This window comes from Pleurodeles waltl, chromosome 2_2, assembly GCF_031143425.1.
Source record: "Pleurodeles waltl isolate 20211129_DDA chromosome 2_2, aPleWal1.hap1.20221129, whole genome shotgun sequence".
Classification (NCBI taxonomy): domain Eukaryota; kingdom Metazoa; phylum Chordata; class Amphibia; order Caudata; family Salamandridae; genus Pleurodeles; species Pleurodeles waltl.
In genome coordinates this window covers 145,459,612-145,475,467 of record NC_090439.1, presented here as the reverse complement: position 1 = coordinate 145,475,467, position 15,856 = coordinate 145,459,612, and positions in this window count along the sequence as shown.

Genomic DNA, 15,856 nt, shown 5'->3' with positions numbered 1-15,856 from the left:
TTCAGGGAACAGGAGGCAAGCTCTATCCAAGCACTTGGAGAGCTCTTCTCAGCACAGCCAGAAGACAGAAAGGCAGCAGGGCAACAGTAGAGCAGGAGTCCTTTGCAGAAAACCAGTCAGGTGAGTCCTTTGGGCAGCCAGGCAGTTCTTCCTGGCAGGTTGCAGGTTCTGGTTCAGGTTCTCTTCTCCAGGAAGTGTGTCAGTTGGTAGGGCAGAAGCCCTGTTTAAACACCCAAAAGTGCCTTTAAAGTGGGAGGGATTTCAAAGAGTGGCTTAGAAGTGCAGTTCCATCCTGTCTGTGGCAGTCCTTTGTGTGAGGTCAGGCTACTGTCCTTTGACCTGTAAGTGTCAGGCCCTCCACCTTCCCAGCCCAGGAATACCCATTCAGTATGCAGATGTGTGCAAGTGTGACTGGGCATCATGTTTTTGGGTTTGTCTGAGGGAATGCACAAGGGAACTGTCAACTAAACCTAGCCAGACATGGATTGGAAGGCACAGAAGGATTTGAGTGTAGAGAAATGCCCACTTTCTAAAAGTAGCACTTCTAAAATAGTTATATAAAATCCAACTTCATCATTAAGTAAGATTTTGTATCACCATTCTGGCCATACTAAATATGGCCTGGCTACTCCTTTTAGTTCAGTATCTACCACTCAAACAGTACATGAGGGTAGCCCTAATGCTATCCTATGAAAGGAGAAGGCCTCACAGCAGTGTGGAAGTGACCCTGCAGAAAGGCCATTTCCAACATCCACCTATAGAACTAACCCAGATAGACACCCCACAGCACAGTTACAAGGTATAATACAGTAGACACACAAATTCACAGACAGTGGGACAAAGAACACTCAAATACAACTAAAAACATAACAGGAGGGACACCACAAGATTAAAAAAAGAGCAAGGTGACACCACCAACTCCAAGACAGAACCACACATTCAAAAGAGGCACAGACTTTAAAGAGAAAGTGAAAGTACACCCACTGTACCATGCCTGTAAACAGGATAATCTATTACATCACTTCATGTGCCCTTGTATCAAGTTTTATGTTATGTGTGTATTTTTCGATCATCTGATATTTGTGTGAGTATTTCTGACGCATTAGTTATGTGTATCTATTTATATTGACACATTACCTTTATGCATCGATTTTACAGTAAAAACAGCATTGCGATGAGTGTGAAGGTTGTAATCACACTAAGGGCCCATGTACTTTGCGTTTGCAGATATTTTCGATGCATTTGCATAATTTTTTTTTACTCTTTTCCGGATTGCATGATTTTGTAATTTGTTAATGGATGCACCCTGTATCAACATAGAACATAGAAATTTAATGTGCTGGGTTGCAGTATGGCATTTTGTGCATGGCTACATGTGGTAGTCCATTGTACAATGTCATTTGTGTGTGATTGGTCTGTTACACCAACATGTGTGTTACAGAATCAACAGCATGAAAATGTATACACATCAAGCATATGTATGTATGTGTGACAACAGTGTATCCACATATGTATGATAGTCAGTAATATGCAAGAGTCATGGTATGTGATTGTGAATTGTGTTCACTTATGTGCTGTGTGCAGTTGTCGCACAGAGCTTCACATTTCAGACAACATACACAGCTTATTCATTGTTGATGATGGCTGATGACTGCATTCTGGCAAATGTTACCCGACAACTATTTCCTTATGTTGATCTTGAGTATATGGATGACTTGTGTGTGCACTACAGTGCCTGGACATCCCATCCCTTTTGACATGTGTCACTGCAGATGAGGTGTGACACTTAGGGCCTTTGAAAATGGTTAGTGAAAATGCACTACATGTCTCCAAAACTGGCTGCTGTGTACTGCAACATTTTAAATATGCAAGAATGCCCCATGTGTGACATGTTACTTAACAACCCTTTGTTGTCCCCTGCACCAGTTGCTCATCTGTAGCCATGTACCAATGCTACCTACCCTGCACCAGGATACTTCGCTAGCTACCTTGTGGAGGTAGATGTATCTGTGCAGTACAGAACACCGCCCTGTACATGTGTTTTTTTGATGGCCAATTGGCTCTTTCTGTGTGTGCAGCAGTGTGCAACGTGCACTTGTGCCACATTCATCTGAGTTCATAGTACATTCTACTTCCTTTTTGTGACCTGAATACTGCACCCCTGGGGTGGTATCTGTTGTTGGCACTTCCTCAGGTTTTAAGGGACAGCTACATGTGAATCTGCATCATCATGCTCTGTATCTCGTGGTGACAGACCTGCAGCTAGAAACATTGTATACCCCTTCCGCTCTACATACAGCATGGAGGGTGGCCGATTTACAACGTGGCTTCAACTCATTATGAAATGGTCAACTGCCAAGTTGTACATACAGTGCAGGCCATGACAAAACAACTGTGGGCTGTTGCATAGGTCCTTTGATGATCCAGAGTGGCTGCTAATATTTGTAGCAGTCATGAGGTGTCCAAGAGTGTGCATCCCATTGTCACAGGATGATTAACATAACTAGCAGTGTCTCTCCTATCTTCCAAAACATTAACTGTCGACACATGCACAGTGCAGGCTATAGGATGTAGCTCAGCTACTTAGCAAATGTGTCCCTTGGCACAGTGCATGTGAGGTCAGTGATGTCCTGTTTTCCCCTACTGGGTCCCACTAGGACATCCACGATCTGCTCTGTCTGACTTTGTCTCTGCCCACTGTCATGCCATTTCTTGTATCTGGTACAGACATGATGGTGTTGTGAGTTAATGATTGTTGCATGTGAGGTTGCACTACAGTAAGTGTGGTTCCACTTCACACACATCTGGCACAGGGTATGTGATGGGCATTGATTTTGTATTCCTATGTGTGTGAGCCGATGCGTCAGGCAGATGTCTGTGCACACTACAGGTAAGTTAGGTATGTGTTGATGAGAGCCAGTTGATACAGGTGCAAGTTGCGTGGTGTTTGCTATTTGTTCTGGCAGTGATTTGCACGGCATGACTTGAGGCATCTGTGCCTATTTGTAAGTTACATGACATTGGTTGTTTGGTGCAGTGTGTGTGATGTGTACGTAGTGGGAAACCTGAGGGCACTTGTAGTGGTCTGTATATTTCTGCTGTTATCAAAGGGTACATGTCAGCACCGGTCCTTCATGTGGTGTGCCTGTCAAGTTGTGGGTGTGTTGCCTACATGTGGGTGTATGTGTTAGTATTGTGCACTGATTGTGCTGTACTGCAGCACGATACATGTGTTATCAGCTACACATGTGTGTAACCCTAGATATATGTTACTGTAGTGGTGTGTGTCTTGTGTGTCCAATGGAGTTGGTGTGTTGTGTGTACATTACTAGATTTGATGACTTACCCACAAGTTGGCCATTTCCAAATTGTCCATCCTGTGATTGTTCATTGATCCTGCTGTGCCGGAATAATTAGGCATCATGGACACTCCCAGGATACTTGGCCAAAATGTTTATGAATAATCCGGGGTGGTCCATTATACCCTGCACATTAATGTAATGAATGTGCTTGCCATTCCAGCATAAGTGCTCTGTTGCTGCAGGTAATACAAGGCGGACATGGGTGCAGTCAATTGTACCTAGCACAAGCGGGAAGCCATGGATTTTATAGAACACCTGTTTGTTCTCCTGCTGCTTTTGCTGGGTGTTTTTGGACGCTGATGTGGAAAGGTGTCAGGGAGATGATGGTGTCTTTGGCAGGAATGCAGAGAACGAAGGCTATGAGACACCAGAAACCAATGCACTCGTTGTTTGGAATGAGCCATTTGCCAGCAAGTGCAGGATCAGAAGCAGCTTAGAAATAGGTGGTATGTTGTGTGGGATCTGAAGGCTGGCTTCAATTTGTGGCTCAATGTGGTATGGCAGATGTAGTATGGCTTGCTGGTTGAGTCTGTAAGTCCTAATAATGTCCAGGTCCCTGAGGCCAAGGAGGGCTGTCCTGGTTCTGAAGACCCTCTCCGCCTTCTGCGCTGCCTTTGACACTCCCACCCATGCACCATTTGTGCCCGGGTGGTTAATTATGGCGTGAGAGAGTTAGAGTTATTTTTTGGACGGGAATGGCTACCTTGCATCTCATTGACGCAAGGAGGATACAGGCATCCGAAAAATGATGTTAACACCAATATTTTGACGCTAGACGGTATAGTGTCAAAATATAAATAAGGCATTGGGTTTGCACTGAATTAGGGTAAAAAATGACGCTAATCCAGCGTAAACAGAGTGTAAACATGACCCTTTTTGTACTGGGCATTTTGTTGCTAGATCAATGCAAATTCAAAGCAATCTTTAACATTATAAAAATAAGGAGTGTCTTGGTAGCACCGGAACATTCCTTTGAGTAGCAATGTGCTCTAGAAATCTCTTTACATAAACATGAATATTATTCACAAGAGATATGTGTGAATCGAATAATTTTGTAAAAGTTGCTAACTTGATGGACATCTGCCATACACATTTTCTTTCCAGTGGTGTGTCCCAGAAACAGTTCCTATTTGACATCCATGATTATGTTAGATATTATAAAGCGCTCAAAAACATGTGCTAAAGTGATTACAAAAATGATACAAAATATGAAAGAAAGGAATGTGGGTGACATAGTCATTTATGTATCTGACTGTCATAGCTGCATCTAAAATTTAGATTTGTGGCACTCAAATCGATATCTAAAAATTTCTGTTCATCCATGTTGTATCCCCTAACATTATTCTTAGTCAGAGATATAAACTGAGCAATTGGATAAAGTATTACTTAAAATATTATTATTATTCTCAATCAAAATGGGGTCAGTCTCAGTTGTCGAGGTGCTAGTGGCACATACAAACATATAGCTTTTAAGTATTCAACAACATATAGGCCAGTCAAAATAAATAATTGCTTCAGAGATCCTGTTACACAGCTAGCACTCTTATTCAATAATAAAGGAAAATCAAAGGAACGAGTCAACTGCCAGGAAAGGTGACCTAACTAGAAAGATTATATAAAAATAAGTAAAAATAAAATATTAAAAAGGCAGAGGAAGCCTATCAACAAGAATATCACAAAAAGACCGCCAATTCCTCATCAATATTGTGTACTTGAGATCCAAAATGTAACTACTTTCCAGGCGTTTCAGGAAATTTTCATGATTCACTCCTCTGTCATGCTATTCAACTCTCTCAATAGTAAAATAATTCAGCAAGTCAGCATCATGGTTGTGCAGATTTTTAATATGCCTAGCTATTGGATACAACATGCCTACTTTTCTAATTTTCCTTATGTGCTGCAGCACCCTTCTACACATTTTGAAAGTCACCTTGAAGATGGTACTTCTTATGTGCAGTAAATTACACAGGCATTTCAATTTGTACACACAATAATTGGAAGTGCACGTGAGAAGTTTGGTAATGTTTTTCTTCCAGTAGGTAAGGGATATGAGTCACAGTTAGTGGTTGTCTTACATGTCTTACACTGGGTACATTTAAAGAAGCTCTTGTGAGATGTGAATCAACCAGGGTTTGGTGTATCTTGGAAATTGATGGAAAACAAGGTGTCCCTCAAGGATTTTGATTTACTATAGGTTATTATAGGGTGTGAATTGATGTTTAAACCTATTACAGGATCAGCCTTTATCAAATACCATTTTTTCAAGATCACTTTATTGATATTAGTGCTAGCCCTAATGCAGGTACATAAAATTCTAGAATGGTTAGTCTTGGTTCTGTTAGCTTTCATGAGCAGACAATGTTCTCTTTCGAGAGATGTCACCTGTGCTTTGGCTTCTCTCAAAACTTTACAAGGATATCCCCTGGTTTCTTACCCATACCTCATATTCAGACATTCCCTCTCAAAGCCTTCTATATTGCTGCAATTTACTTTAGCTCTGAGGAGCACTACACAGGGATGGCCATTCAGGCCTACATAAGTTGTTACTTCTAGAGAGAAATATGTTCTTCCCCACTGTTTATTTGGAGAACAGAATAGTTTAAACTCCCATTGGATACTGTGGTACTGATATCTAAGAATTCCACTTCCAGAATACTTATCTTTGAGAAGAAGCTCAAATTTAAATTGTTTGCCTGTAATCTTTCGAAAAACCTCTTAGCTTCTCTGGTACTCCGTTTCCAGCTGATACAGAGGTTTTCAACATAATGGACCCATAGTGGAATGTGCTGCAACCTCTATTCATTTTCTCACGAGAACCTGTTTTTCCAAGCACAGACTACAAGAACACAGAGTACACATTCTTCGAAGGATAATATCAAAAGTTTTTAATCCTAGTACAGATATGCACTACCGCCCATGGCATTTCAGCTCTTGCCTTAGTCACTTGACAAAGGCAAGAACTGAAGTGGTTGGAGTGGCAGCGCATATGTGTGTTAAGCACCAAAATGTGCATGTTATTTCCCCAAAAACTCAGAATAGGTACTATTCATCAGACCTGATAAATGACATACCCTGAGGTGTTGTTATTTAGTAGTAACTGCCAAACCTTTTCCAAGGGTGCATTTCTAAAATAGTATCAAGGGTTAAGGAATACACCTTTGTCCAAGAATTAACCTCAATGCCACCTTGTAGAAGAGATATAAAAAATAACCTAAAAAGCTGTTCCAAACTTCCAGCATTAGTTGTCCAAAAACTAAAGGCATATTTTTAAGAAATGTGCGAGCCCGGATAGGTTAAGGCCCCATTTTGAATCTGAAGTTTAACCGAGAGTGTACACTGTAGCAATGGTGAAAGCGTATCCTCTCAGCAAACTCTTGACCCTCATGCCTGATTTGGGACAGGGCCAACTGGCAGTATGTCAACGACAGACCCTACTCTGACTCCCTCTCTGACACACTCCTCCAATGATCCAATGGAGTATGGGCAGTAGAAGGTACACCATATGATCACCTGCCCAAGTTAGAGTGGGCTATTAGATCACTTTTTTCAACTGTTTCTCGCTGCCATGTAAATTCTTGAGGTGAGGAACAGTAAAAATAAAAAATGACCCCCAGTACTCTGCTACCCTGACTGCCTTTACTTCATCCTCCAAATTCTAAATCAGTCCCTAAATTCACTTTCAACTGTGACTTTTTTATTGCTTTATGAATATTGAACATTCTTCTAAACTCAGCACATTATGTCCTGTTCAGGAATTGTGAAATTTACCTGGGGATTTTAACAAGGATTGACCCAGGACCTGACTTAAGGCCAGGATTCACCCTCCATGCTGTGCAGCTCCTCCTGTCTGCCTCGGTGCCCCCGACCACACGCTCGCTGGTTCTGCGAGTTCGAGGCCATCCACCACCCGCAGGCACCCGCCTGCGCCTCATCCCTGGTGTCTAGTGGTTGCCATAAGTATTGTGGGTCTGTCCTGTTTTCTGTAGTTTATAATTTGTGCCATTTCACCTCTTCGTTGTGCCTTTGTATAATTTGTTCCTTTTTCGTGCTTGTTGTGCCTTTGTGCCGTTTCTGCGCCTTGTGCCTTTTTGTGCCTTTGTGCCTGTTTGTGCCCTTGTGCCTTTTTTATGCCTTTTTCTGCTCTCTGCTGTCCTTATTGTGCCTTTTTTCTCTTATTTTGCCCTTCTTGCCAAATTTTTCTCTTTTTTGCTCTCCCTGCTCCGCCGCTGCGTCCCCGCCCCCCTCGCTCCCCTTCTTAATGGCGGCTGCACGCAGCACTTGTGCCGCTGGCACGCTGGAGGCACACCAGAGGCAAGCCCATCTGTGCCCATCCACGCCTGGACCGCGCCCAGCTCCAGTCCCCCTGGTCCTCGTGCTCCCCACACTGCCAGATGCCTTTACACTGCCAAAGAACTCCTCGCTCTCAACCCTGGCAGCCCCACCACCTGCGTCCAGGCCTCCCCGAGGCACACCCATGGACCCTTCTCCTGCCAGACGTGCAACTTCACCTGCACCCAAGCCACCAAGCACCACAAGAACTCCACCCATAACAACCACCTCAGCTGAATCCTCCTCAACACCCGCTCCGTCCACAAGCATGCCGTCGAACTCTGGGACCTGCTCACCTCAATCTCCCCAGACATCGCCTTCCTCACCGAAACCTGGATGAACCCCTCCTCGGAACCCAACATCACCATAGCCATCCCTGAAGGCTACAAATTCACCTGAAGAGACCGCACCAACAAACCAGGAGGAGGAATCGCCATAGTCCACAGGAGCACCATCAGGATCTCAACCAACACCCATGACACCCTCGATGCCACAGAACACCTGCACTTCCAGATTTACGTCAACGCCAACACCATCCTGAGAGAAACCCTTGTCTACAGACCCCCAGGCCCCCGTCCACAATTCTGCGACACCATTGCCTACACAATCAGCACCCACATCCTCGCCTCCACGGACTACATGTTCCTTGGTGACCTGAAACCTCACCTGGAGAACACAGACGGCAGCAACTCCTCAGCCCTGCTTGCCAACCTCGCCAACCTCGGTCTCAAGCAACTCGTCACAAAGCCCACCCACTCATCCGGCCACACACTTGGCCCCATCTTCTCCACCAGCAGCCACATCACCTTCACCCATACCACCGAACTCCACTGGACCGAACACAGATGTGTCCATTTCTCCTTCTAGAAACCCACTGCTCACCACCACCAGCAACAGACCCCTCACCACAGATGGAACAAGATCTCAAAGGACCAACTGATCTCCACCCTCACCCATGCCCCACCACCCAACATAGTGACCCCAACACCGCCGCCCTCAACTTCAAACAATGGGTAGACGACTGCGCCAACACCCTCGCTCCACTTAGGAAATCAACCAACACCCGCAGCAGCAAGAAAGCTCCCTGGTTTACAGCCGACTTTCAGACCTCCAAGCGGGAATGCGGGAAAACTGAGAAAATCTAGCACCAAGAACAAACAGAGAGCAACCATGTCGTCCTCAAGATTGCCATCCACAATAATCACCAGCTCATCTGGACCACCAAAAGAACATTCTACAAAGAACGAATTGACAATAACGCACATAACAGCAAGGAGCTCTTCAGCATCCTCAAGGAACTCACCAACCCCAAGTCCTGCTGAGCCGAACCCCCCGCTCGCAAGACCTCTGCGGCTCCCTCGCCACCTTTTCTCACCGTAAGATCATGGACATCCACAGCAGTTGCGCCCCCCGATCCCCACGACCACCGCTGCCAACGCCGACCCCAACGCACCCAACCACACCAACCTCCTGAGTGCCTGGACCAACACCAATGATGAGGAAACCACCAAGACCATGAGCACCATCCACTCCGGCTCACCCACCGACCCCTGCCCTCACCATGTCTTCAATAAAGCCAGCCAAATCATCACTCCCCAGTTCCGTACCATCATCAATAGCTCCTTCGAAACCGCCACCTTCCCGGAGAGCTGGAAACACGCTGAAGTCAACGCCATGCTAAAAACACCCAAGGCCGACCCCGAAGACCTCAAGAATTACCAGCCCATCTCCCTACTCCCCTTCCCAGAGAAGGTCATCGAGAAGATAGTCAACAGCCAACTATCTCGCTTACTTGAGGACAACAGCCTACTCAACATCTCCCAATCCGGCTTCTGCAAGAACCACAGCACAGAGACTGCTCTCATCGCTGCTACCAACGACATCAGGATCATGCTCGACAAAGGTGAAACCATGGCCCTCATCCTCCTTGACCTTTCGGCAGCCTTTGACAATGTCTGTCACCACACACTTTGCACACGCCTCCATTTGCTGGAATCCGCAACAAGGCCCTGGACTTGATCACATCCTTCCTCTCCAGCAGAACTCAGAGAGTCTGCCTCCCTCCGTTCCTGTCAAAAAGCACAAAGACCATCTGTGGAGTACCCCAAGGATTCTCTCTCAGCCCCACCCTTTTCAACGTCTACATGGTGCCGCTCGCCAACATTGTCTCCTACGGGGATGACACACAACTGATCCTCTCACTCATGAAGGACCCCGCCACCGCCAAGACCAACCTCCACAACAGATTTTACGCCATCGCCAACTGGATGGAGGCAAGCCACCTCAAACTGAACTCGGATAAGACCGAGATCATCATCTTCGGCTCCAACAAATCAGCATGGGATGACTCCTGGTTGCCTGCCACTCTAGGAGCCGCTCCAACTCCCACCACCCACGCACGCAACCTCGGCTTCATACTGGACTCATTACTCACTATGACCCAGCAAGTCAACGCCATCTCATCCTCATGTTTTAACACCCTCCGCATGCTTTGCAAGACCTTCAGATGGATCCCCATTGAAACCAGAAGAACGGTCACCCACGCCCCCGTTAGCATTAGACTGGACTACGGCAACGCACGCTACGCGGGAACAACGGCCAAGCTCTAAAGAAAACTTCAGCACATTCAGAATGCCTCAGCACGACTCATCCTTAACCTCCCTCGCCATGAACACATCTCAGCCCACCTCAGAGACCTCCACTGGCTCCCTGTCAACAAAAGGATCATCTTCAAACTCCTGATACATGCTCACAAGGGTCTCCACGACGCTGGCCCTGCCTACCTCAACGAGCGTCTCAACTTCCACGTCACGCCAGCTCTGCTCCGCCAACCTCGCCCTCGCCACTGTCCCCTCCAGGACCTTCTGACCTTCAGGAAGTGTCTCAAGACCTGGCTTTTTGAGCAGTAGCACGCCCCTCAGCACCTCCAGACCCTATCGGGTGAGTAACAAATGATTGATTGATTGATTGATTGAACTAGCAATCATCAGATTGTTACTACAATCTTCAGATGGGCCTGTATGTTGATAATATTGCCTACAAGAAGAATAAACAGAACAGGCAGCTTTGCATTTAAACAGTAATTGAATGTGAGTGCCAATCAGTTGGCCATAGTTTTTGATATTTCTACAATGTGCAGCTCTCTACTTTCATATCAACCATATTATAAACCAGCAAAAGTTAGCCATTAGCTTTTACCGCCAAACCATTCGCTTCCATTTACTTGTTAAGTGCAACTTTGAAGAATGTATGTATGATCTACAGAGTGCAGCATTTGTGCTATATTTGTTGCAGGCAATCACCTCATCTGCATCAATGTGTTCCCCCAGTTTGCAATGTAGAGATTCTACCACAAAGGGGCCAAAACATTATCTTGCTTGAGGTCCTTATCTGTATACACTTTATTAGAGAGGAAAGAACGGATACTTTGTCCCAGATTTAAGAAGCTCTAGCTCCACATTAGTGTCATTTTTTTGTATATGCTAATGTGACGTCAAGCTTCAGAAATCCTGCGCCACATTTACAAAGTGGCAGAATGCATGCATTGCACCACTTTTTAACTACTTGCACCATATTACACCTGTGCCAGGCATAATGTATGCCAGGGGGTCAGTCCCCCATTGGGGTGGCTGAAAAAATGGCAGGAAGAAATGAAAACTTTTGTGGCATTTTTAATGCACATAGCAGGTGTTAGAATGAGGCACACCATTATTTATAATAGGCCTCAATGTGCTTTGCGGAATCAGGGGCATATTTATACTATGTTTGCACTGAATTAAAATCATTTTTTTTTTACTCTAATACGGTGCAAAACTAACTCCCTATTCATACTTTGGCCCTAGACCCGTCTAGCTCCACATTTATGGAGTTAAAGTCACTTTTTGGATGTGGAAACCTATCTTGCCTTAATGAGATGCAAGGTAGGCGTTCCCGTGCAAAAAATGACTCTATGGCCTTAACGCCATATTTATACTTCCATGCTTCCGTGCACAAATGGTGCACGGGAGGGAGGAGGGGTCAAAAAATGGGGCAAAACTTACTTTGCCCCATTTTTTAATGCCTGGGTCAGGGCAGGCGTTAAGGGACCTGTGGACCTATTTCCATGGTGGAACACCATGTAATGAGCCCAGAGGTACCATCCCCATGCCCCAGCGACACCCCCACCCACACCAGAGGGACAGCGGAGGATGGGGGACCCAATTCCTGGTAAGTACAGGTAAGTATTTTATTTTATTTTTGAAAGTGCCATAGAGGGCCCTGAAATGGGCCCCCATACATGGCACAGGGTGCAATGGCCATGCCCAGGGTCCCTGGTCCCCTGTGCTCACCATTGGGGTGGTGGCCATGACTCCTGTCTTTTCTAAGACAGGAGTCAAGTGGTATAGATGGATTCACGTCCGAAAATTACTCTAGGCAGGTTAGAATCATTTTTTTTACTCTAACCTGCCTAACATAATTTTTTGGTGCAAAACCACTTCTTCTATACCACCAGCCCCATCAGACTAAAGCAATTTTTTTTTACACTAGCCTACCCTTTGCACTGACTTGCACCAGTCCATAAATACGGTGCCTGGCTGGTGCACAGAAATGGTGCAAACTGGTGCTTAACCTTTTGGTGCAAAACTGCGTTAGTACAGTTTTGCACCAAAAAGTATGAATCAGGGCCTTGGCGTCAACATTTTGGGTAATAATCCTGTAAAGCGCCAAAGTAGCACCAACAATTGTGAAGGTAGTTCCTTAACTACCACCATGGTGCACCATATCTAAAACACGGCACACACATAGTGGCGATAGCGGGGCGCTAAGGGGTGCAAGAAAAGTGATGCTGCTTCAGATGCGGCATCACTTTTCTTAATTCTATCCCTCTATTTCTCACTGAAGCAGCACTATAATGTAGTTGTATGGCTTGAACCAGCTTAGGCCCAGATGTAACAAAAATGATGCACAAATGCTCTAGCGCAGTTGTGCTTCATAAAAATTACAGTCAGCTAAAGTCATTCCTTTCTACGAGCCGTGTGCCGTATTTAATAAGTGACTCTCCATGGCACAAAGGAAAGTTTAGTGTAAAAAAAAAGATGCTAACCATTTTGACACGGTGTAAAGAAAAATTATGCTAATGCTACAAAGTGGAGTTAGAACAATTAGCAGCACATTTTATTACGCTAATTGTGTTAGGGCCATTGTTGCAGCATTAGGGTAAAAAAAAAAAACAGCGAGCAAGAAGTAAATACAAGGACCCAAGATGGAAAATTCAGGCAAGGAGAAACCCCAAAGAGGTCAAAATCAGGCAAGTACCACCCAGGATGGACCAGTTAAGTCCCAGGAGAAGGAGAAGGGAAAGCAGAAATGTCTCTTCAGTGAGGAGGAGAATGGCATCTTGGTCAGAGAGGTGACAGAGCACCAGCTCTTTGTCACCTCCAAATTGCCAATAGGTATGAAGGAGGCTATATGGCAGGCAATAGTAGATAAGGTCAACAGTGTTGCAGAGGTGAAGAGGAATGCCACCAATTGCAAGAAGAGCTGGCATGATTGCAAGTATAGAACTAAAGAGAAACTGGCCAGAAACAAAAAGGGAGCACTGCAGACTGGAGTTGGAAGTCCTGGATCCCAGAAGGACCTGGATAACTTGGAGGAAATGGTGGCAGCGGTCATCACGGAGGAGTTTGTCATCGGAATCATGGGACAGGACAGTGCAGACTTCCAAGAACTACCACAAATGCATTGTAAGTTGCAGTGAAGGACAATCTGGCAATTACCAAATGGCAGAAGGGAGAGGCACATAGGATACACTGAATGCATGCAAAAGGTTTGCATCGGGACACATAGGGCCAGATTCAAAAGGCCGTACTGCCACTGGAGCATCACTTTTAGTGATGCTGTAGTGGCACTATCAACTGTGCCATGCTTACAAGGTGGCATTAAGCCCTTTTTTGTGGCTTAACACCACCTTGTAAATATGGCCCCTTCCATTCGCAGCACTTTACGTGGCTGGGACATCCAATGAGTGTTGCAGTGGGCATGCCACAGCAACACCCATTGTTATTTGATGGTGCCCTAGATTTACAAGTTGCTGTAAACCTGAAGCTATGCCAAAATCTAACATCACCCCAGGGGTGGCGTCAGCATGTCACAAGAAGAAATGCTTTCGTTCCTCTTCGTTTTTTACAAATGGACATAGAAGATTGCTTTTGTGCAGGAAGGTGTCCCTTCCTGCACAAAAACATTCTCCCATGCAGCACAGCCATCCTTGCACTATGGTGTAAGGGTGTCTGCATTGGCGCTCGGCAGCAAAAATAGTGCCAATGCAGGAGGCAACACAGGGGTGCGCCGTAAGCGATTTAAAAATGGTGCATCCCTGTGTATTGAAAATGACGGAACGTGGCGCTCCCAAATGTGGCGCAGCATTGAACTCCGTCATTTTCTTTAAAACCTGGGCTAAAATGGCCACACACTTCAAATGCCCCTACTCGTTCCCCCTATATGCACCGACCATTTCTCAACCCTCACAGCAAATGCTTCACTGTTGCCACTGATCCACCTTCCCATGTGTAACACTCAGTGGCCAACATGTACGATGCTTGCTGAACAGGGTCGCCCAACAAGAACTGCCCCACACCTCCATGCACCATTGGAAATGGGCACAAAAGTGAACATATACAACATATGAGGCATGTCTATGATCATCATCTGTGTTGTTGAACAAGCAGCTTCCCTTTTCCTATGTAGCAAGGTTGCCTGTGTAGTCTGAATGATTGATGTTGTGTACAAAAGGACATCTTCATCCATAACAACAGCTACGAGTGGTCTCATTGTGAAACAAGGGGCCAAATTTTACACGCCTGTTTTGCAACATTAGCATCATACCAATTGTTAACAATACAAAACAATATGAATACAAGCTGCCCATTTCCCTTGCGCTACATTAACAAAGTCATACAATGCATGCATAGATCCACATTGTACATCCTTCCACCACTATATGCCTGTGCCAGATTCGATGTATGCAAGGAAATATCCCTTACGCAGGGAGGGAATCGTTTATGGGGCTGACAAATGATAAAGGTTGCCAAAGGCAGATGACAAAGTGACACAAGCATTGTAAGCAATGGATCTTCCTGTACTTCACTGCACCAGTGCCATCATTTATGGTGCAATGCAGTAAAGCACCACTTCAGTGACAAAACTCATTAGACTGCTGTGGGAATGTCCACCATGGTGACCAGTAATGAAAATAACATGGCTCCATGGTGTCGGTGGCTGGGGCAAAGAGCCTGCAAGGAAAATGGTGGTATGGGATCAATGCACCAAATACATTGCAAGTTTGCCTTATGTCTGATGCACAATGCAACACACATTAAACAACTATAATCTATAGAATTACAAACTTGTCACACACCCACTTGTCACTCCCACACTACCCTGCGTTCTTGGACTACATTTAACCAAATACAGATATGCAGATCTTTTCAAAGGCATCAGAAGCTGGATGGGTGACACATATGGTGCATGGGAAGATCACAAATATACACATGAAATGCCTACTAGATGCAGGGTCAGGTGTGAGAGGGTCACATGGAAAATACACCAGGATAAGGTATGCAAGGTGATTACCTTTGGCATAGGAAGTATGACCTATCACTATCCATCACTGGAGTAGAAGTAAAAGAAATAATATGTTTGGGTATAGAACTATGCTGTCTGTGTCTGGATATACTGGCAAAATATTACACATTTATGGAGAAACACACAGTGCAACAGCTCAGCTTGCGCCGCTGTGCAGCATCAATTTAAATGTGTAGGGATGTGTACTTGTCACAGAGAGTCAATGCATCCCTCTACTAACCTTGATAATGCCTAAATATGTGATAGAAAATTCCAACTTTGCCCCACAATCTACATGATATATGGGTGTCCCTCATGGTGGTCCTAATGCACATCTGCAGGAAGGAACACAACACATGCTAAATCTACTGACAGGAATGCTGTCTGCCCCTTACAATGTTTGACCATGATTGTAACACAAATTGAAAGTAGTCCACAATAGGATTACTACAATGTCAGCCTTTAGTATCACAACTACAATACCATCTCTGATGTGTGTGACGCACGCTGTGTCCACACATCAACAAGCCTTAAAATGTATCAGGTCTGCCTCCCAACAAGTG